We start from the raw sequence: 21,769 nt of genomic DNA, 5'->3' as shown, positions 1-21,769 counted from the left end.
GTTACTTCTCTCTGTCCCTGCTCCCCCTCTTCGTCTTTCATTGTCTCAATGTCACCCCATATCAGTGTGGATTTTTCCTTATTTCTACTGTTGGCTACTCTAGGAGCCTTTTCAATCTGAGTCCATCCATGTTTATTTAATTCTGGAACGTTTAATCTCCATCGTTTCATTCCTTATTTCCTCTCTCCAGTTTTATTTTCCTTCCTTTTCGGACCCCTACTTTCCATCTCCCTTAGCTTTTCTTTTTCCTTTGTTACCTCTTTATCTTTTCCCGCCTTTCCGGGACAGTTCTCAATGCGATTTTGCTCTTGACTAGTGAATGCTTCAGCTGTACGCGTCTTGGTATTTACACCATCTATTGTGCCCTTTATTTTAAATGTTGTATTTTGCATAGCTCACATTCTGACCCGGTTCTCACCTATGACTCCTTGTTCTTGCATTGTTTTACACATGTCTGCTCCTATCTTCTTAGTATAGTTACCATGTTTTACTTTAAAATCTTGGTCCCCCTGCTTCAATAATTCCGCTTCAGATGGAATATGTGGTTTGGTTTATTGTCTTTCTTTTATAGTAGCTGCATTTCTTTTTTTTTTTTAAGATTTATTTATTTGAGAGAGAGAGAGAGGGGAGCAGGGGGAGGGGCAGAGGGAGAGGGAGAAGCAAACTCCCCACTGAGCAGGAAGCCCGATGCAGGGCTCAATCCCAAGACCCTGGGATCATGACCTGAGCCGAAGGCTGACACTTAACTGGCTGAGTCACCCAGGTGCCCTAATATTTCATTTTTTTAAAGATTTATTTATTTAAGAGAGAGTGAGGGGGAGAACGAGAGACAGTCTTGAGCAGACTCTGTGCTGAGCATAGAGCCCGATGTGGAGCTCAATCTCATGACCCCGAGATCATGACCTGAGCCGAAACCAAGAGTCGGGGCCTACCCAAGTGCACAAACCAGGTGCCCCTAAACTGCTAAATATTTTAAAGGAAAAGTAGGTCCAGAAATCTCAATACAAAGTCATCATGATTGGTGCAAACAATTATTAAAAGTGGTCAGAGGTGGCAAAGGTGGCCTGGGGAGGAGGCGTAAGTTAGGTCTCATCATCGAGGCAGGTTTAGCTTGGTAAAGGCGGGAACACAGTCCTGGAGTCATGGGCTGGTTCTGTGTTGCTGGGAAGCCAACCTCTCCAACACCAAGGCGCTTCAAACAACCGTTTATTCTTTTTTGTCTCATGGCTCTGTAGGTGGACCAGGTTCAGCTGGGAGGTTCTCACTTGGGGTCTCTCCCCTGGTTTCGATCAGATATTCAGGCATCTCGGCTGGCCTGGGTGTCCGAGGTGGCTCCCTCCCACGGCCGTCCATTGAGACTGGCTGACAGCTGGGAGCACGACTGGGGCTGTCCACTAGAACATCTACCTGTGGCCTCCCCATGGGCCTGGGGGCTTCTCACGGCATGGTAGCTGGGTTCCAAGAGGGAGGTTTCCAGGAGCAAGCACTCAGGAAGCAGAAGCTGCCACTTAAGGGCTATCCACCATATTCTTGTGAGCCTAGCAGTCACAGGGCCCGCCTAGATTCAAGCAAGTGGAGAAAAGTAGACCCTGCCTCGTGGTGGGCGGAGTGGCCAGGACACACTGTTTAGGATCACGAGGGATGGAAGATTCTGTGCAGCCCCTTCCCAGGAATGGGAAGCACTGAGTTTGGGAGAAAGGAAGTGGCTCCCTTTGCCTGGGATGTGAGGGAGGGAGACCAGTGTTGGTGGAGAAGGCTGAGAAAAGTTCACGCAAGATGTTGGTCGCTAAGACCACGTCAGAAGTGACTGATGGGATTGGAGCAGCGGAGAGACACCATGCAGAAAACTAAGGGCTTGGCAGCTCTATACTTTGAATTAATTTTGCAACAAGTGAGTCCCCAGGGAAGAGGCTGGTAGCTTCTGTTCCTTCACCATAGCATATCCCAGCCCCACGATGGAGTAAAAAACACTCTGTCCCCAATCCACTGGGCAGTAGTTGGAGAGTTATTGCATGCTGGGTGCGTGGCCAGGCCAGATACTATGCAAATAAGTCTATGATTCATAAGCCACTGGACTATCCTAGAAATTCCAGTATTTCTACCTTCATTCTGATGCTGGCAGGCCAAGTCCGGGGACCCAGAGGAGGTCCTACAGGACCAGCCAAGAGGGAGGGCCTTGGCTTCACAAAGGATAGAAATTAAACTCAAGCCAGTAGAAGGTGAAAACAGAGTTTCTGGAAGATAGAGAGAGAGCAGATACAGACGGACTGTCTGGGAGATTCAGAAAAGAAAGGAGGGGGTCTCGTCTTTGTTCAGGGCCTGGGGGGTTTTATTGAGGGCAGCGGTCTGGTGTACGTGTCCTCTCAGGCATCCGGGAACCTGTTAGAACAAAGACAAGGGCCCAGGGGTTAACTCTTTGGAGCCAGGGGGTCTTGGCGTTCCAGGTGTCTTCCAGCGCCAGTGGTCTGGAATACCGATGATAGCTTTGTCCGGTCATTCTCACCTGGTCCTTCCTTAGGTGTTATCTCTTCTAGAAGAATCCTTAACTCCTTGTCCCTTACAAGGAGGATGTATGCTATTTGCATCACAAAGCATATTAAAGGGGGGTGGGGGGTACACGTCCTAGCAAGAAAAGATGCAGGGAAATGAGTGAAAGCAGATTTTTAGGGAGTCCTTCAGTTTCCCTGTCTCAATGCCATTGCTTCCAGATCCCATCTTGGACTCTTCATGGCCCCCAAATCCTTTGCAAGGCCAAGTATCCTGGTTTTTTTACGAAAAAAATAGGGTCCAAGTCTAAGCAGTGGAGGAGGTCTGCGTGGAGCTGAGTGGGAAGCTCCGATGGCCATTGCTAGAACTCAGGGAGCCAGTCGGGAGAGCTCAGTGAACATTCAGAGCTGACCCTTCCTTAGCATTTGCTTAAGCCCATCTCTTCCATGAAGGCTGTCTGTGTGCGTGCATTCATTCATTCATTCACTCAGGTGTCTTCTTAAATGGCAGCCCCCCCCCCCCACCAAGTGCTGAGTGGTGACAATATGGCTCTACGGCAGGCTTTGTCCCCCAGGGAGCTCCTGGAGGAGAAGGGAAGGCACACCTGTCTACTAATTACACTTTCGTGTGCTGAGTGCTCTAACCCAGGTCCCTATGAGATGCTGTGAAGATTCTCAGAAGAGACTGACCTACTTGAGATTGATGGAGAGGCTTTGGGCAGGCCTTGGAGGACAAGGAGGCCAACATTTCTGGTGCCCACCAAGCAGGCCCTCTGCTAGGGTTTGGCCTTCTTTGCTAAATGACTTTTATATGCAAAACGCTTCCACATTCCTGGTTTATACAGCGAGGCTAAGTGACTGGCATTTATTTACTATTAACAATTCTTCTCATTTGACTGTTGCAACCAGGAATTGGACAGGAAACACCAAACACAGCTTGCATATGAGGAAACAGGCTCAAAAGAGGTGAAAGTCACAAGGCCAAGGTGACTCCACTAATCCGGAATCTAAGGCCAGGGTAACCCTAAAACCCGTACGTCAGTTGGCTCCAGCACACTGCCAGTTCACAGAGGCAGAGTACCTTCCAAGAGAGGGGACAAACCCTGAGGGGAGGAAAGCTCAATATTCCCAAAGGGCCACGGTACAGAATGTGTGGGTGCCATGCTGGGATGGGAGAGGGGGCAGGAGAAGGTGTGAAGGGCCTCAAATGCCAGGCCAGGGGAGGGGAGGGGGCTTTCTTCCGTCTGTGAGGACAACTGACCGAGGGTTTTGTGGCTCCCACCCCCTGCTGGAATCTTTCCTCCCGGGTCACTCTCCCATGAAAGCTCATCCCCTACTGTCCACATCCTTTGAGGCAGAGCTGGGCCCGGAACGCCAGTCTCCTGACTCCCAGCCCAGAGCTCACTCCTTGCCGGGCTTCCTCCCTGTCACGGCCTCCGTGGCTGATGCAGGCTGTGGTGTTTGCTCAGAACCTGAACCTGGGGGCAGAGAGCACAGAAATATTTATTTATGTCACGGCCAACCCTGCCTCATGGAGGCCCCTAACGGGAACCTCACAGAGAGCTTCAGTTATATAATCCCAAGTTGACATAGCAGGAAGGAGAAGGAACTACGTTATAATTACTCTTTTTTTCTCAGACACATTTTTGAAGCTGGATAGCTTGAACTTTTCCTCTCTTCTTCTTCCTCCCTCATCTTATTGACTTGGGATCTCCAGGGACCTGGGTGGTTCTAGATCATTCGTTGATTTTAGCCTTGGTTCTGGTGAGACTGGGGGTTTGGGGAGATCTTCTTGGAGGTGGGGGTGGGGAGAGAAGTGAATATATTCAAGGGCTGCTTCCTGCCAAACGCTACACCAGAGGCTTTATAGTCATGATCTCTCTCTTTTAATTTAAATTTTAGGTACTATACAGTGCAATATTGGTTTCTGGAGTAGAATTCAGTGACTCATCACTTCCATACAAGCCCCAGTGCTCATAACAAGTGCCCCCCTTAATGCCCATCCCCACCTAGCCCATCCCCTACCCACCTCTCCATCAACCCTCAGTCTGTTCTCAGTCATTAAGAGTCTCTTATGGCTTGTTTCCCTCTCTCCTTTTTTTCTTTTCTCCTTTCCCCATATGTTCATCTGTTTTCTTTCTTAAATTCCACATATGAGTGAGATCATATAGTATTTGTCTTTCTCTGATTGACTTTATTTCACTTAGCATAATACACTCTAGGCTCATCCGTGTCATTGCAAATAGCAAGATTTCATTCTTTTTGATGGCCGAGTAATATTCCATCACACACACACACACGCACACACACGCGCGCACGTGCACACACACGCGCGCGCACACACACACACACACACACACACACATCTTTATCCATTCATCAGTCAATGGACATTTGGGCTCTTTACCCAAACAGCAACGCTATGGGGGAGATCGCATTTATTACTTTGATTTTACAGAAAGGAATGGAGGTGCAGAGAGGTTAAGTAACTTTCCCAAGGGCACCCAGCAGAGCCAGGTCAGAGTGGCTTTGATGCTTTTAGTTTTCAGACCCCTCCCTTGGATCTTTAACAGGGATTCTTGAGAGAGTAGGAGTGCTGGCTTCTCCTTATGGAGGAAGTTCCTCCAAGCTTAATCCCAGCACTTTCCTCACATCTGACGTCCACTCTGGCCTTCCCTAGGTACTCAGCTCCACTGCCCTGGGACCCTCACTGTCCAATCCCCTCACCAAATTATACACTTCCCTTCCTGAATGTGCTCACCCCCACCCCTACCCCCTTGCTGTTCTTGCCAGCTAGAATGTTACTTCTCCCTCTCCACTTTGCAAAATCCCAGTAAAATACAATAACAACAATACTGACAATGCCCATTTGTTGAGCAGGAGCAGTGAAGTGTGGTGGTTGACAGCGTGAACTCTGGGGTGTTTCACCTGGGCTCCACCCAGTTCTACCACCTCTGTTGGCTATGTGATCTCAGGCAAGTTACCTAACCCCTCTGGACCTGTTTCTTCACCAGTAAGATAGAGGTGATGGTATCCACCTCAGTAGGGTTGTTATGGGATGAAAGGAGTTACAAAAATAAAAACTATATGGGGCACCTGGGGGGCTCAGTCAGTTAAGCGTCTGCCTTCAGCTCAGGTCCTGATCCCAGGGTCCTGGATCAAGCCCCACATCAGGCTCCCTGCTCAGCAGGGGAATCTGCTTCTTCCTCTGCCCCTCCCCCTGCTTGTGCTCCCTCCCTCAAATAAATAAAATCTTTAAAAAAATAATTAAAAACTCTACAAATAAAAACTTGTAAAGTCTTTAGAAAAATGCTCGGCCCATAGGAATTACTCATTAAATGCTTTTTAACATCAAACCCTCAAAATGTGGGGCCGACTCTATGTCAGATTGCCTGGGTTCACATCCCATCTCAATTGGTGACCTTGGCCAACCTATTTACCTTCCTTGGGCCTCAGTTTCTATATATAAAAAATTTAAATGCTAAGATGCTTTCCATTTCAGGTGGATGAGACATTCAAATAAACATAAAGTACTTAGTAGAGAGCCTAGCACTTAGAACCAATATAAGCTCTTATTATATTCCTGGAATTCAGACCCAGGTCACTCTGCCCCCCAGCCCAAGAATTCAGTGACCACATGGTGCCACTCAAACTCCACCCCACGCCCCCGGCAGCCTGCCCACCCCGCCCCCAGCATTCTCCTCAGCACTGTCTCTCTGAGCTACATGGTATTCACTGCCTGTCTTGTGTCTTCGTGTCTTGTCTGCATCACCGTGGCAGCCCCATGTGGTGGGAAAGCGTGAGCCAGATGATCTTGCAGCCAGCAATTACTGAACACCAGGGCTCATTCACTTAGCTGGTTTATTTCATTCAGCAGCTATGTGTTCATACCTGCGGTGTGCCAAGCAGTTTTCAAGGCTCTAGGGATTTAAAAGGTAAATAAAAAGAGACACAGCCCCTGAACTCGTGGACATGGGACACGACCATCCATCGAAGGGAAGATGCTCACTAACCAGTGGGGAGAGAGGGACACGGAGCTGTGAGAGTGCACACACAGCACAGGGATTTGAAGTGATTCTTTTTTTTCCTTTTTTTTGAAGTGACTCTTGGGGTAAAGTATCAGACATGTCAGTAGGTGAAGAGAGCATGCTCAGCCCATGCAAAGGCCCTGTGGCAGGGATGGGAGACTAACAGGGCTGAGCTCAGACAGAGAGGAGGGTGGAGCGATCTACAGGATCCGGATACTGTACAGAAGACTTGTTGACCTCTGTAAGTTCTAGTTTGGAGTAGACTTGAAGTTTTTTGCGATTACTGTGACTGCATCATGAAGGATTGCAGGGGGCCAGGGCAGAGGCAAGCTGGGCCTGTTGGGAAGTTATGGCAGCATCCAGGGAAGAGAACATAAGCCTGGGCCTGAGCAGGGATGGGGAGGGGGAGGGAGACGAGAAAGAAAATCTGTAAGAAATGAAGCTAAATCTGAAAGGCCTGGGTGATGAAGGTGGCGGATGGGTGACAAGCAGCAACTCTCAGTTTCTGGCTTTGGAAGCTTCAGGGGTGCTGGTATCGTTTCCTGCAATAGGGAACCCTGGATGAGACCAGCTTCTGTGACCAAGAGACTGCCTGGGGCCTCATGAGGCTGGTAGCCTTGCGGGTTAGCTGCCACGTCATCATGACGATGATGACAGCAGCTAATTGAGTCACTTGACAGTGCTTGTAATAGCTAATCAAGCATAGGATTTGAACCCTGGTCATCCAGTGCCAGAGCCTCTGTGGTAGCATCCTGCACCACTGCCCACATGCCATCATCTTCGTCTCTAAGTGCTTCCCAGGTGCCGAGAACAGTGCCAAGCCCAGCACGGGATGTCAGCTCTGCATGAAAGACAAGTGCCCTGTTCTCACAGAGCTTCGGGTCTGGGGAGATGGATGGGTTACAAACAAGACAGTTTGAGCCGGTGAAGAGCATTAACGAGGGTAAGTGAGACAATTCCTGGGGCTGGGGGAAAGGGAAAACCTTAGACAGATTGGTGACATTTAAACTGACACAAGAATGAAATCGCATAATCACGTAGTTAGTAGTTTAGAACTCCAGCAGGGCATGGGGGCTGGAGTGACAAGCTTCATGAAGTAGCAATGTGGGGGGGTTTGCGGAAACATTTGACGTAAGTTTCTGATATGTATTAGAAGGTTTGGTTTTGAAGTATAAGTGGGAGTTCACCAGGCAGACAGGGTCAGGAAGTCACCTTAGAGAGAAGCACGAGTATGAGCAGAGGCAAGTAACATGATGGGATGTGTGTGTGCAGTACAGAGTGCTTGGCGTTTCGGAAGTGTAGTCCATAAGCTCCATGTGGGCTCAGGTGCCGGGCCTATATTGTTCCCTTTTTGTCTCCCCTGTCTAGCGCCATCTCCAGCACACAGCATACGATGAGTGACTATTTCCCGAATGAATGAATGCACGAACACATGAATGAGTTAGTGGTGGTAGGAGCGGCAGCAGAGAGAGGACAGAGTGTAAATCAGTGTTGTCCAGTGTAATGTTAGGTGAGCCACTCATGTCATTTTAAAAGTTCTAGGAGCCACTTTTAAAAAAATGCTTGGGTGGCTCAGTCGGTTAAGCATCAGACTCTTGGTTTTGGCTCAGGTCATGATTTCAGGATCATGAGATTGAGCCCTGCATCGGGCTCTGCGCTGGGCAGGGAGCCTGCTTAAGATTCCCTCTCTCTCGGGGCGCCTGGGTGGCTCAGTCGTTAAGCATCTGCCTTTGGCTTGGGTCGTGGTCCCAGGGTCCTGGGATCGAGCCCCCTCACCGGGCTCCCTGCTCAGCGGGAAGCCTGCTTCTCCCTCTCCCTCTCCCCCTGCTTGTGTTCCCTCTCTCGCGGTGTCTCTCTCTGTCAAATAAAATCTTTAAAAAAATAAAAAGAAAGAATTAAAAAAAAAAAAAGATTCTCTCTCTTGCCCTCTCTACAACAAACTTAAAAAATAAAAAAAAGTAAAAAGAAAAAGAAACAGGTTAAATACACTTTGAGAATATATTTTATTGAACCCAATATATCCCAAATATTCTCAGGTAATCAGTGTTAAAACATTACTAACAAGATACTTTCAGTTCCTTTATTTTGTACTCAGTCTTCGAGATCCCATGGGTATTTTACGGGCACAGCACATCTCAGGTCACAGCAGCTCCACTTCTGGGACTCAGCAGGTGCAGTGACCAGTGGCTACCATATTGGAAAGCGCATGTCTAAAGGCTGCTGGGCAGTGAAAAACTCCAAGGGAGTTTGGACTTGATTCCTCTGGGCTGATGAGCGGCTGCTGAAGGGCCAGGCAGAGGAGAGCAGGGTCAGGTTTGTTGCTCCCAAGGTCTCTCAGGTGGCCGTGCAGCTGATGACTTGTGAGAGCGGAGAGGTCCATTCCATCCACGCCACTGCGGGTGGAGAGTCACACTCGGGGCATGTCTCCCTCCACCTGGCTGTGGGATGACTGGGGTGGAGATGGGGGGCTCTCCCCAGCTAGGAGTTACCCTGTTGGTGAACTCCAGAGCCTGAGGCACCTGCCCCCAAATAGCCACTTCTTCTGTGACTCTGCACCCCTTTCCTGAGGCCGTCAGTGGTCTCTGAACCGGGCAGGCTTTGGCTGAGCGCGACATCTGCTATAATCCGTGGGTAAACAGATGGGGTTCTGGGCAGCTGGGCAAGGAAATGAAGCACCTCTTAGCGTGTTTAGCAACAGCCCCACCTGGCCTAGCTCCTTCGGGGCCACCCGGGGACACACTGGCCCGTGGAGGCCCACTCTCACACACTCACTCCCTGCCCCATGCTGTTCAGCACCCCAGGAGTATGCGGGGGACCCCTGCACACCCCTTCCACCCTTCCTACTCATTTTTTCTATTTCTTTGGACCCCAGACTCACGCTGCCTTGCACATTCTGCACACCCTAAAAGTCATTTGCTTTTTGTCTCCATGTTCCCTCCAACTCTGGGGCTGGAGTGCTGGATGCTAGGGGGCTCCTGGGGGCTGGGAGCCCGCTGGTTTGGGAAGCAGAACACCAAGTCCCACTCCTGCTTCGGTAGCTCTGTGACTTTGTATGGGTTACTGGATCTCTCTGAGCCTCAGTTTCCTTGAGTGTAAAGAAGAAAGTGTGCAATGAGGATTCGATGAGGTTGTGAACACAAAGGCCCAAGCACAGTGGTAGGCACAGAGGAGGGACGGGAGCATAATGACTGTCTGCTAAGTGTCCATTGTCCCCCACCCCAGCTCCTTGGGAGCCAGGCCCGGCTCACACACCCAGGGCCCTGGATTCTCCCAGGCTGTCAGGCTCAGGACAGGGCTCACCTAGCACTGAAGCCAGGGGGTCCGGCAAAGACAGGGTCGGGGAGGTGTCGGTGTTCTAGGACTCTGAGTTCCATGGGCAGTTCTTCAGAGATGACACTGGGGGCCCTCAGGCCTTTGAGGTGCCACCCAAGACAGGCCAACCCTGAGAGAATCCGGAAGCAGGACTAGGGCTGGCTTCCCCACTGGGCACAGCAGACACAGGCCCAAGAAACTCTTTAAGAGCCCCCCGAAATATTTTAACTTCTTTGAAATTCGAGGGGGGAGGGAGGAAGAAAATCAACTTTTAGAGAGGAAGAAAATGTTTTCCATTTTTTTCTCACATCACATCGTATTTCTTCACATTTTTTCTTCAAATTTTTTCACATCAGGAAAAACTTAAAATATTTAGAGCCCATGAAAATTTATTATGGGGGGGCACAAAAGCCACGATACGGCCCTGACCAATTCTTCATTCACTCAGATGCTTTTGTTGGGCAGGGCACTTTCTGTCAGTTCTGGTTCGAGCCTTGCAGTCTGGTCCACTGCACACATATCTTGGCTTCCTCAGACGGGGAAAACGAGACTCAAGGAGGGTAAATAAGTCGCCCACTACTGTGGGTTTGGAGGTGACCGAGATGGGATTTGAGCTGGGGTCCATCTGAGTCCAGATGCTTTCCTTTATTACAGCCCACGATTTGTAAATCCCTCACTTTGTTTCATTTGGTCCTCGCGGCGTTGAAGTTGGGACAATCATTCCCATTTTAAAGCTGAGGGAACTGAGGCCTGGAGCAGAGAAGGAAGTAGTTTGCTCTCGGAGGCTTGTCTGGTCAGTGAGGGAGTCAGGGACTAGCCCTCTCCTCCTAGACACTCCCTACGGCCCCCTGCGACCACTCGCCTCAGCCCCCCGACGGGTATGGCTCTCCTGCCCTTCTCGCCTCCTTTCTTCTGCCCATTTTCCCAGCCCACAGAGGGGGACACTCAGGTCCACCTCCTAACACAGCTGGGGGCTGGCCCTGCCACCTCAGAGGGTGGGGAGCAAAGAGAGGCAGCGGCAGAGGGAAGGTTTAAAAGGAACCATGGGTCCCCCAGACAAATGCCCCTCTGTAGCTCCAGGCCTATTGTGACTGGCCCCGGGCCAGCTCTCACCGCGGGCCGCTTGAACGGCTGGGGTGGTTTCCCCACCTCCTGTCCTCTCTGCAGGTCAGTGCCTGCCAGGCCCAGGCTTGGGCAGGAAAGGGCAGGGGTGTTCCCTCTGGAATGGAGGGTATGGGAGGCCAGCAAGAGACGGGGAGGGCAAGGGGCCATGTCCTGAACCAAACTGGGAGGCTGGGTGAGTCACAAGATAGAAGGCGCGTGAGAAGGAGGTCACTGGATCCCAGTTGTGCATTTTGCAGGAGAACAAGCCAAAGTTCAGACAGAACAAATGACTTGCCCAAGGTCACGCAGCAGGTAAGTAGCAGAGGTACTCCTAACTTCCAGCCCAGGGTTCTTACCCGCTACACAGGCCTCCCTCTCAGAGCCCTGGTGGTGTCTCTGTCAAACAGCTAAGATGGGGAGATCTGCAGATCAGGCGAGAAAGTCGCACGTTAAAATTACAGAGTAAGTATCAGGTGTTTTAGAATTCCCTGTGCAAGTGCAGATACTACATCATAAACTCATTCATTACAAACACTCGTAGGTCAGCCGAGTGCTCGGAAAAGGCAGAGGGAGAGGGATAGAATCAAAAGCAAGAGCACTGAAAGGTTGGCATTAGGGACAAAACCCGATGACGGGACAGAACACTGATGACGGGAGTCTGTAAGGGGACACTGGCCTTGGTTCTTCAAGACAACGATGAGCCTCCCAAGAGCACTGGGGAGCAGAGCCCCTGGCTCCAGGGAGGTTGCTGCTGCCCATTTAGGTTAGGTTTTTGCCCTGCAGTCCCACCCCCATTTTTTTTCCCCAGAAGTTTACAGTTGCCTTGTCCATGGGGTACAAAATTCAGTTTCATCTACGTGTTCGTGCGCTAACGGATGGCAGTTAGAAGCAGCTCAGGAACCCGGGTCTGCGCAGCACCAGGTGGCTGACAGGGGAGCTGAGGGCAGTGTGGGGACTGGGTGGGGTCTCCCCCATAGCCCACCAGCCCGCTTCCTCTAGCTTTGGTTTGGCTCTTATTATTGTTGTCATGGATCTTGTTTCAAATGAACAACAAGGAGTTCTCGAAAATGTACCAAAGTAACTACCAATGAACCTTCTTCTCTCCATGCCCTCAGGGGGCCTCGCTGGCCCTCAGTTTCCCCATGTGTAAGGAGAGGGCTGTGGACTCAGTAGTTTTCCGACTGGCTTCCACAGAGTCCTGTGACCACAAGGAGTTGCCTCCCAGGACCACCACAGGGGCTGAGGAGGGGGGAATGAGAAATTGAGAGGGGTGGGTAGAAGGGAGGCATTTGGTTCCTTAAGCCCTTCGGGGAAGCTTACTATTCTATCATAAATTCATTCCCAAACTCTTCCAGGGAAGAGTAGATCTCCTTTCAGTTTGGACCAACACATCAGAAAAGCTGCCAATTTCCCTTTTTCTGGCTGGCAGAATCTCCCTGCACCTCTCTCCTCCCCCGAGTCAGACTGTGACCCTCAGCTGCTGCAGGGCTCCCCCCTCTGCGGGGTTCCCCCGAGGCCCCAGAACCCCTAGTCCTTTCATGCTTAGTCTGTTCCTCCACTTTAGGGGGGCCTGTCCTCTGCGAGCTTCCCAGGGAAAGATGCCTGGGGTGCAGGGGACTTTTTCCTGAAGCTTCGCATGCCAGAAAACGTTGTTCTTCTACCTCTCCACTCAGTATTTAGTTTGGCTTGCTGTACATTTCTAGGCTGGAAATTATTTTCCCTCAAAACTTTGGAGAGTTGTCTCAGAGCTCCTTGTACTGCTGCTGTCAGATTCTCATTTCTTCTGATTGTGGGTCCTTTTATTTGTATTTGACCTTATTTAAAAAAGAAAAATCCACGGACATGTGTGAGATATTTCCTTTATGCCCTATGGTCTGAAAAGACATAACGATGAGCCCTATTGTGGGTCTTCTTTACTTATTGTTCTGGGGACTCAGAGGGTCCTCTCATTCTGCAAACTCGTGGCCTACATTTCTGGGAAATTTTCAGGAATTCTTTGATAATTTCCTCCTCTCGATTTTCTCTTTTTAATCATTTCCGGAATTCTTACTAATAGGATGTTGGACCTCCTGGAGCAATCCGTTCTGACCTACTTTATCTTTTTTGTTCCACTTTATGAGAGATTTTCTCATCTTCCAATGCTTCTGTTGAAGTTTTTATTTTGTCAGGCTTTTTTTTTTTTTTAATGTATTGGCACCCTTTCCTGTTTTCAGAATATTCTCTCCTTATAGCACCCTGTTCTTGTTTTATAGATGCAGTGTCTTATCTCTCTGAGAACAAGAATCTTTTCGTCTGCCCTTTGTAGCGTCCATTTGTTTTAAATGCCTTCAGCTGTTCATTTGTTTTGTTTGTTGTCTGTTCGTCATGTTTGAGGCCCTTGGTCTGTTGACCCTTGGCCATCTTTTTGCTTAAGAGTAAGGCACTAAAAAGCTCATTTACTTTTTTTAAAGATGTTATTTATTTGAGAGAGAGAGCAAGAGCACGGGCGTGAGTTGGTGGGGAGGGACAGAGAGAGAGGGAGAAGCAGGGTCCCCGCTGAGCAAGGAGCTGGACGTGGGGCTCAATCCCAGGACCCCAAGATCATGAGCTGAGCTGAAGGCAGAAGCCTAACCAACTGAGCCGCTCAGGCGCTCCTAAAAAGCTTATTTAAAAAAAAACTTTTTTCCTGAGGAGCTCTGGGTGTGGGGGGGGGGCTTGTCAACTAGTAACCTCACTGGCTGATTGGCAGGAACCTGGTCATTCCATGGAGCGTCCTGTAACTTCCATCATTATCTGTAGTCTGTTCTCTTTGGCTGGTCAGTCTGCCCAGCCCCTCTGTAATTTCTTGCTTGGCGGTTAAGCCTGCCTATCTGAATTCTGGCCCAAGGGGCTAAGGGGACTGGCTGAGCCCCCCCACTGCATGATTTAAACTTTCCCTCAGCCCCCTTCTCAGCCAGGAATTAACCCCCACCAGTGCTAGGTTTCTCTCGGAGCTCTGAGTCCCAAAGTCCGATGTGCACTGAATCACCTAGGGATCTTGTACGAGGCAGATTCATATGCAGACTCTTGTCTCGTATTCCTGATGTGGCTCGAGATTCTGCATGCCTAACAAGGTCCTCAGAGTTGCCAGCACTGCTGACCCAAGGGCCGCATTTTGGATGGCCAGGGTCCAGAGCAGTGCTCCCGCGTATAACTCCATGCAGTGCTGGACACATTCTAGACCTGCGGGGACCAATATGGGGCCACGAGGCACAGTGAATAGTCAGCATTTGAAATGTGGCTGGTGGGACTAAGGCACTGAACTGTAATGGTTTTTAACTTAGTTTTCCTTTAAATGTAGGTGGCTGCATGTGGCTATCACGTTGGGTAGTGCAGGTAAACCTCCTGATTCACTCTCTGTAGGGGCGGACTCACCAGATCACGCAGGACAGAGGAGGCCTATGGCAGGGAGGGCGAGGTGGGGGGCTGACGGGGCTGGAGCTGAGCTGCTCCTGTTACAAACTTGCATCTTCCTTTCTTCAGCCCCACGTGGCACCTGACTTTTGGGGGCATCTGTTGCCACCCACTCACGAGCTTTCCTGAGCTTCCTCAATGAGATCCACTTTTATGGGTTTCCCAGCAGTCTGCAGGTTTGGGCCTCAGCCTTTTCCAGGCTGCAAAGTCACACAAAACCATCAGCGTGTCCAGCTTTCAAACCTGGGTTGGCCTCTCTCCAGTGTGGTTTCTTCCCCTCTTTCCCTTTGGCCCTGAGGATTTTTACACCTTGATTCCTTTACTGTCATCCGCGGGGGTTTGGGGAAGATACAGAAATGAATGCTTGTTGTCCCTCCATCTGCTATGTGTAACCCAAAGCCCCTCTGCAGTTTTGGTTTTAAAGATTTTATTTTTTTAAGTAATCTCTACACCCAGCGTGGGACTCGAACTCACGACCCCAATATCAAGAGTTGCGGGGCCCGCCGAAGGAGTCAGCCAGGTACCCTCCCCCAACTGCAGCATTTAAAAGATAAAAATAGTTCTGGGGGTGCCTAGGGGGCTCAGTCAGTTGAGCACCCCTCTCTTGATTTCAGCTCAGGTCATTATCTCAGGGTCATGAGATCAAGCCCCACATCGGCTCAGCATGAAATCAACTTGAGATTCTTTCCCTCTCCCTCTGCCCCTCCTGCTCATGCCCACAATCTCTCTCTCTCAAATAAATTAATTAATTAAAAAAAATAGTTCCCAAACTTTGTTTCTCCCGGGATGATGCAAAGCTGAATTTGTCATTTTTACCTGTTGTTTTCCCTTGGGTCAGGAGATTTGTCATGCCCCGGAACCTGGAGAAACCATCCCTGGGTCACTGCCAAGCCGGAGAGCTCGTGGAAGAAGTCAAAGGCTCTGCCTGTCTGGGAAGAGAGAGCCTGGCTAACCCGCTCAGTGTGGTTTCTCTATTCTGTGAAGGGACTGGGGGGCTCAGGAGGGGCCAGACAGCTGAGAGCATCCTCACACAGCAGAGCGGGAGAGGGCGAGTGTTCAGTTTTATTTTATTTTATTTTATTTTATTTTATTTTATTTTATTTTATTTTATTTTTGAAGATTTTATTTACTTATTTGACAGAGATATAGAAGAGCACAAGCAGAGGGAATGGCAGAGGGAGAGGGAGAAGCAGGCCCTGCACTGAGAAGGGAGCCCGATGCGGGACTCGATCCCAGGACCCTGGGATCATGACCTGAGCCGAAGGCAGATGCTTAACCATCTGAGCCACTCAGGCGCCCTTTATTTTATTTTTTTTAAGATTTATTCATTTAGAGAGGGAGAGGGGAGAGAGAGAGAGAGCACAAATGGGGGGGTAGGGACAGATGGAGAGGGAGAAGCAGACTCCCCACAGAGCAGGGAACCCGATGTGGGGCTCGATCCCAGGATCCTGGGATCATGACCTGAGCCAAAGGCAGTTGCCCAGCTGAGCCACCCAGGTGCCCCGGGACAGCATTTATAAGACTGGAGACTTTCTAAGCCCCTGGCAGGGAGGAGATTTGGAAAGGGAAAATTGAGAGTTAGGTAATAAATCACACAGAAGGGCGGGGGCTGGGCCAGGGTGGCTCTTCAGGACAGATGAACTACAGACGGATGTATCTGAAGCTTCGGTTGGTGGTAGGTGCTGAGGCCTACAGGAAATCAGCTTGTACGGCAGCAGGGGGAGTCAGGCCCACCCCCAAGCCCACACCCACGCCTGTGCCCCAGCTAGCTAGCCCAGGGTCCCCCTCCTGATGCGTGCTGGTGCTCACCGCTCCCTGGGCATGTGATCCACCTCTGCGTCCCCCACAGTGCAGGATGTGTCTCTTCAGGCACGGTGGGGGAGGCAGAAGTGGATTGAGTACAAACCTTGGGGTCAGAGAGATGAGAATCTAAATCCTATGTGTGAGGCTGATGGCCCCCAGCTGTAGCCACCTCCTAATCCCCAAAACCTGGGACCTTGTTCCCTTACATGGCAAAGAGGAGTTTGCAGGTGTGATTAAATTAAGGGTCATGAGATGGGGAGATGATCCTGGATTACCCGGGTGCAGCCAATGTAATCACAAAATCCTCAGAAGAGGGAGGCAGGACAGCCAGAGAGAAGGAGGCGTCACGATGGAAGCAGAGGTCAGAGACAGAGACATAGGAAGATGCTATACCGTGAGCTTGAAGGTCAAGGTAGAAGATGGGACCACCGGCCAAAGAATGCCGGTGACCTGGCCGAGCTAGAATGGACAAGGAAACAGATTCTCTTCTAGAGGCTGCAAAAGGAGCACGGCCCTGCCAACACCTCAGTTTTAGCCCAGTGACACTGATTTTAGACTTCTGACCTCTGGGACTATAAGAAAATTAATTTGTGTTGTTTTAAGTCACTGTGTGTGGTAATTCGTTACAGCAGCCCTAGGAAATGAACTCCTCCTAGATCTGCCATATATTAACACTGAGACCACAGGCCAGTTACCTAACCTCCCTGAGCCTCACTTCCCTCCTCGGGAAAATAGAGTAACATACGTGAGGAAATACACCCGAAGGACTCAGCAGGGTGGCGGGTACTCAGCAAGCACTGGGTGGACGGGCCGCGGTCGTGTTTGTGGTCACTGTCACTGTCCCTAATGATCTTCTGTCCACAGATGTAAGTACAGACTGGACATTTTCTTTGTCGTCCAGACTTTCTTGGGTAGAAAGAATAGGGAATTGTCGAGAGACAGGCCTCTAGCTCTACTCCAGTGGTTCTTAACCTGGGGCGATTTGCCTCCCAGAGGACACGTGGCAAGTCTGGAGACATTTTTGGTGATCACAACGTGGGGGTGCGCTGGCAGCTCGTGGATAGAGGCCAGGGATCTTGCAATGCACAGGGTGGCCCCCACAACACAGAATTATCAAATGTGAACAGGGCCGTTGCTGAGGAACCCTGGAGGCTTGTCGTACCTCTTGGGCTCACAATATCAACAAGGAGAAAGAAGGGTGAGCACAGTCCTGGCCCAGCAGGGCCGCTGCCCTTCAAGAGTGTCCCCAGGAATATTCTTCACCCCCTGGGAACCTTGGCAGCCATGGGCAGTTTCAAGGTAGAAGGTCTGAGTTTGAGACCCAGCTCCTGCACTCCCTTGCTGTGAGAATTTGGGCAAGTCACTCGACCTCTCTGAGCCTGTTTCCTGTTGGCAAAGTGGACATAAAAGGACCTGCCTTGTGTTGATTAAATGAGGAAACGTGTAGAAGCCCAGTGCCTAGCGCTTTGTCAGCGTCTCCTTAAATAGTCGTTTGCTCCCCGCCCCGACTAGCATGTCAAAGGGGGGAATTATTTCCCTCTGACCTATTCCCTTAGGGGCATCAACTTTTTGACCTTTTAACCCTTCTCCCCTTTGAGGTCAGTGGGACACGTGGAGGCTTACATGAGGGCTTGGGTAGAGTCTGAGGACTCTTGGGAGCTGGCCATTGGCTTGCACCCCAAGACCCAGGGCAGATGGAAGCCGCGGGTCACATTCCAGCTCGCAGTCGGTCTCCACCACAACGCCCACAGGTCTCCCTCCTGCTGACTCCTGGCACAGCCTGTGCGGCCCTTTTGGTACAAGGCACAAATCTGCCTTGTGACCACTTTCATCTGGGATTTCTATTTATAACTCTTAGTACATGGAACTTATCAGACTTGCAGGTCTTGGTTGGAAGCTCTTTGGGGGCAACTTTCTTTAGAGTGTGGGCCACAAAAATCAGAAATAAAGGATGTTCAAGCCAGAATTTGACAGGGTGGGTCAATAAGACTTGATAGATGTGGTGGGTCTGAAACCTGGGCTTCCAGATCCAAAGGCCACTGTTTTTTCCATAGGACTTCAGTATGATAATGATCAGCACCTCAGGGATTAGTGCTGGGCTAGGCATGGGGGGCTGTGATCCCCACTCAGTATTGACTGGAGGAAAGATTCTTAAAGCAAACAACTCCAGGGGCGCCTGAGTGGCTCAGTCGATTCAGCGTCTGCCTTCAGCTCAGGTCATGATCCCAGGGTCCTGGGATTGATCCCCGCATCAGGCTCCCTGCTTTAGCAGGGAGTCTGCTTCTCCCTCTGCCCCTCCCCCCGTGCATGTTCGCTCTCACTCTCTCTCTCTCAAATAAATAAATAAAATCTTGTTAAAAAAGGAAATAATTCCATTCTCATCCTCAGTGTCTGAGCTCTAGGGACGTGATTCCCATGGTCTTTGAATCCTCTTAGTGCCGTGTACATGGTGGGCTCTGGTTGAATGACAGGGAAGATGGACAGAACAACGGAAGGATGGATGTGTGTACAGTAGATGGGTGGGTGGGTACAGGAATAGATGGGGGGACAAAAGAATGGACAAATACATGGAACAAGAAATGTACTTCCTAATTTCCGGGAACCATCCATAAGGAATACATATTCAGTGTGTAATTGTATATGGCCCCAAGTTCAGGGGAGCATTAAGCCAATTCAGACTCCACCTTTGGGAGCTGTGACACACAGTGGGGCAAAGTCATGCAGACAGGGCAGATGCGGTCGGGGAGATGATGTGAAACCCAACAGGAATGGAGAGTATAGGTGGTGGCCATTTAGGATTCAGGCCGACTCGGGTCACTACGTAGCCGACAGAATGTTTGAAGGCTAGTTCCTAGGAGTCCCATAGAATGTTGCTGCCAAGTCAAGCCCCCTTTGTGGAGTTCTCCCTGGTTTGGTCCAGCCCCAGCTGCCTTTGAGGAAGGATTCCTGCCTTCCAGTCTAAACTGCACGTGCTGTCTTCCCTCTCCTAATGTCCCCAGAGTCAGTATCTGCAAGGAAGGATGAGCTTTTGGAAAACACTGGTTCTTAAGTTAAGCCATGAATGACTGCAGTGCAATAGAACCACAGATTTGAAAGCCCCTTAGTGATCAGTCCCAAACTGGACCATTTTATAGACAGGAAAACCAAGATCCAGAGAAGGGAGAGGACTTTCCAAAGTCACATGGCCAGTCAATGGCAATGGGAACCCTGGTCTCCCGGATCTCACCCCCAGTTAGGAATCTGTGGCATGTCCTTCCTCTCTCCATCCAGCAACCCCCATGCCCTACCAGTCCCATGAGGATGTTTGCCTTCCTGGCAGAGGTTTTACTATTCCTCAAGTGGAAATGGAAGAGAAGGTCAAGCCCTCCAGAAGTTCTAGGGAATCCCTCTTCAAATCCCCTCCTTGGGACAGAGCTTCATAGTCTGATTCTCTGACCTCCCTGTTCATACTTGAGTTTGACCAAATGCAGCAACACTTGACCAGGTGGAAAACTGGGAGCTCAAGGTCAAGGAGAGCGGGGAGAGTACAGACTGAGGGCAGAAGAGAAAGGAGAAAAGAGGTCAGGAACTGACCTTTACCACTCACCCACCATCTACCAGCCACCGTGCCGGGTAATTGTACCTCTCCCTTGTACTAAGGAAGTACATTTCTTGTCCTTGTAAGGACAACCTTACAAGATAGTGGACATTATCTCTGCCTTATAAACAAAAACACTGAAGCCTAAAAAGTGCCTTGGCTCACAGAACTGGTCAGAGAGGAGGCCAAGATCAAAACCCGGGTCTCCCTGACCCCAAAGCCCTCGCTGGGTCATGAACTCATAGACAGTGTGCTCTGTCACAACACCCCCAGGAGTTCTCGGGAGTCACCCAGGAGGAGCTAGACTCTCTCAGCTGAGGGCCCACACCAACAAGGTCAAGGCTAACAGGGGCCAATGCAAAGTCTTGCACTTAAGTTCAAAATGACATTTGCACAAGAGCGTAATGGAGACCTGGTCACTGGGCAGCAGCTGGTCCTGATATTGTCCCATCATAATGTGGCTGCCATTGCCTTATATTTCCAAAGCACTTTGTGGTTTAGGAAGCCCTTCCACTTACCGACCTCCAAGGTTTGATTGACCATAAACAAGCATAAGTCTGGAAAAGGTTTGGGAGTCTATCAATAGGGTGTGTGGGCTACGACTGTCTGTAAGGGTAATGAGCTATTTGCTTGCATTAATCCAGTATAATATCAATAGACTTTGTGCTCAGTCACTGTGCTAGATATATTACATGTTTTATCTCTTAATTCTCACAACAGCCCTCTGGAGCGCGTAACTCCTGTTTCACAGGTCAGAAACCACGAGGTGAAGAAAGTCGACCAAGGTCACAGAGCTAGAATTCAGGCTTAGGTCTGATAAGTATCAAGACAAATGTCATCCTGGACATTTCAGGTCCCCTCGGGCGTTATGCGTCCAGTTTGGGGTGCTGTATTTAAGGGGGACATTGACACAGAGAAATGAGGAACCCATGAAGGACACTATCATTGTAAAGATCGTTTGAAGGAGCTTAGAATATTTGTCCTGGGAAAAAAATAATCAGAGGACATATCATTGCTGTTCTCAAGGGCATAAAGCTCCTTAACAGGTTGGGTTCACAGGACGTTTATCAACCGTTTGTTGGTTGGGTTAAACGGGATAAACTGTAGCCAGCTGCTGGCGCCACCTACTGGTGAGAGGTAAAATTGACGTGCTGATAGCTGCCGCCCAGTCCCTGTTCCATCCCTGAAGTTTGGTTTCACCTTTCTTAACACAGAAGTGCTTTTAAACCTGGCAGGTTGTCATGTATAAGAAGTAGCGCATTTACCTTTGTGGCAAGAGAATTAGGACCAATGGGTGAAAATTACAAGGAGGGATATTTTGGTTTCAACATGAAGGTAAATTTTCTGAAAAAAAATCCCCAAAACTCAAGGGGCTGCTTGGGAGTAGTGAGGTTCAGGTCTGTGGAAGAAACCAAGTCATGCTGAATCTCCCATGTTTCAGGCGGTGGGGAGAAATCAATCCCAGTGTTTTGGTGGGTCTAGGGCATTCATGGGTTATCTACTCTGAGTTACATTTGGCCAGTTGAGTAGCGGTCGGCTGGTGTTGGTAGCATCTGTTGTCTTATCCAGGGAGGAACTTTTAGGCCAGGCCAGAGGGAAGGAGGGTACCACGGGGGCAGAGCCGTGGGGGAGATATTCGGGACAGGTGGGATCTGGCAATGTTTATCTTCCAGATACGGCTCTAACACTTGATCAAGGGATAGGCAGAGAGGAGTGACTCAGAGAGTAAATGGTCCTGACCTTCCATCACTTCCGAGACTGACCTCCCACACAGGACCGTTTGTAAACAACCCGAGGGAACAACAGTGCCTTGTAGATTCTGTAAATGGAATGAAGGCTGTGCTAAAGACAGAGAGGTTCGCAGTGTGGGCGAGGGCAGGGAGCAGTCAGATAGGACCGGTCAGGGAGCCGGGGCAGGGGCTGAGCCCCCGCCTGTGTGGGTTTTCTCATCAAAGCCCGTCGTTGATTCAGGGCCTGGGTGCCGGGCCATTTGTGTCTTGCGCATTCCCCAGGAGGCAGTCCCGTGA

The 21,769-nt window shown here is 50.0% G+C and overlaps 1 protein-coding gene across 2 annotated transcripts in view; it reads left to right on the top strand.

Annotated features, from left to right (window-relative positions):
- The window catches only part of NCMAP (non-compact myelin associated protein), a 41,224-nt gene that overhangs the window by 7,418 nt on the left and 12,037 nt on the right, over positions 1 to 21,769 (top strand). Inside the window, exon 1 of one of the 2 annotated variants that reach the window (XM_028113909.2) lies at positions 7,332 to 7,457. The exons of the other annotated variant lie outside the window; for it this stretch is intronic. The gene's annotated coding sequence lies outside the window, so the exon portion shown is untranslated. Of the gene's footprint in view, positions 1 to 7,331; positions 7,458 to 21,769 lie in introns of those variants that run through there. 2 annotated transcript variants of the gene reach the window in all.

The sequence above is a fragment of the Eumetopias jubatus genome, unplaced genomic scaffold (genome assembly GCF_037043125.1).
Source record: "Eumetopias jubatus isolate StellerSeaLion01/CBP00866 unplaced genomic scaffold, mEumJub1_p1.0 scaffold_4, whole genome shotgun sequence".
Taxonomy (NCBI): Eukaryota; Metazoa; Chordata; class Mammalia; order Carnivora; family Otariidae; genus Eumetopias; species Eumetopias jubatus.
Note: the sequence above shows the minus strand (reverse complement) of the source record. Positions and strands in the feature narration are given on the sequence as shown.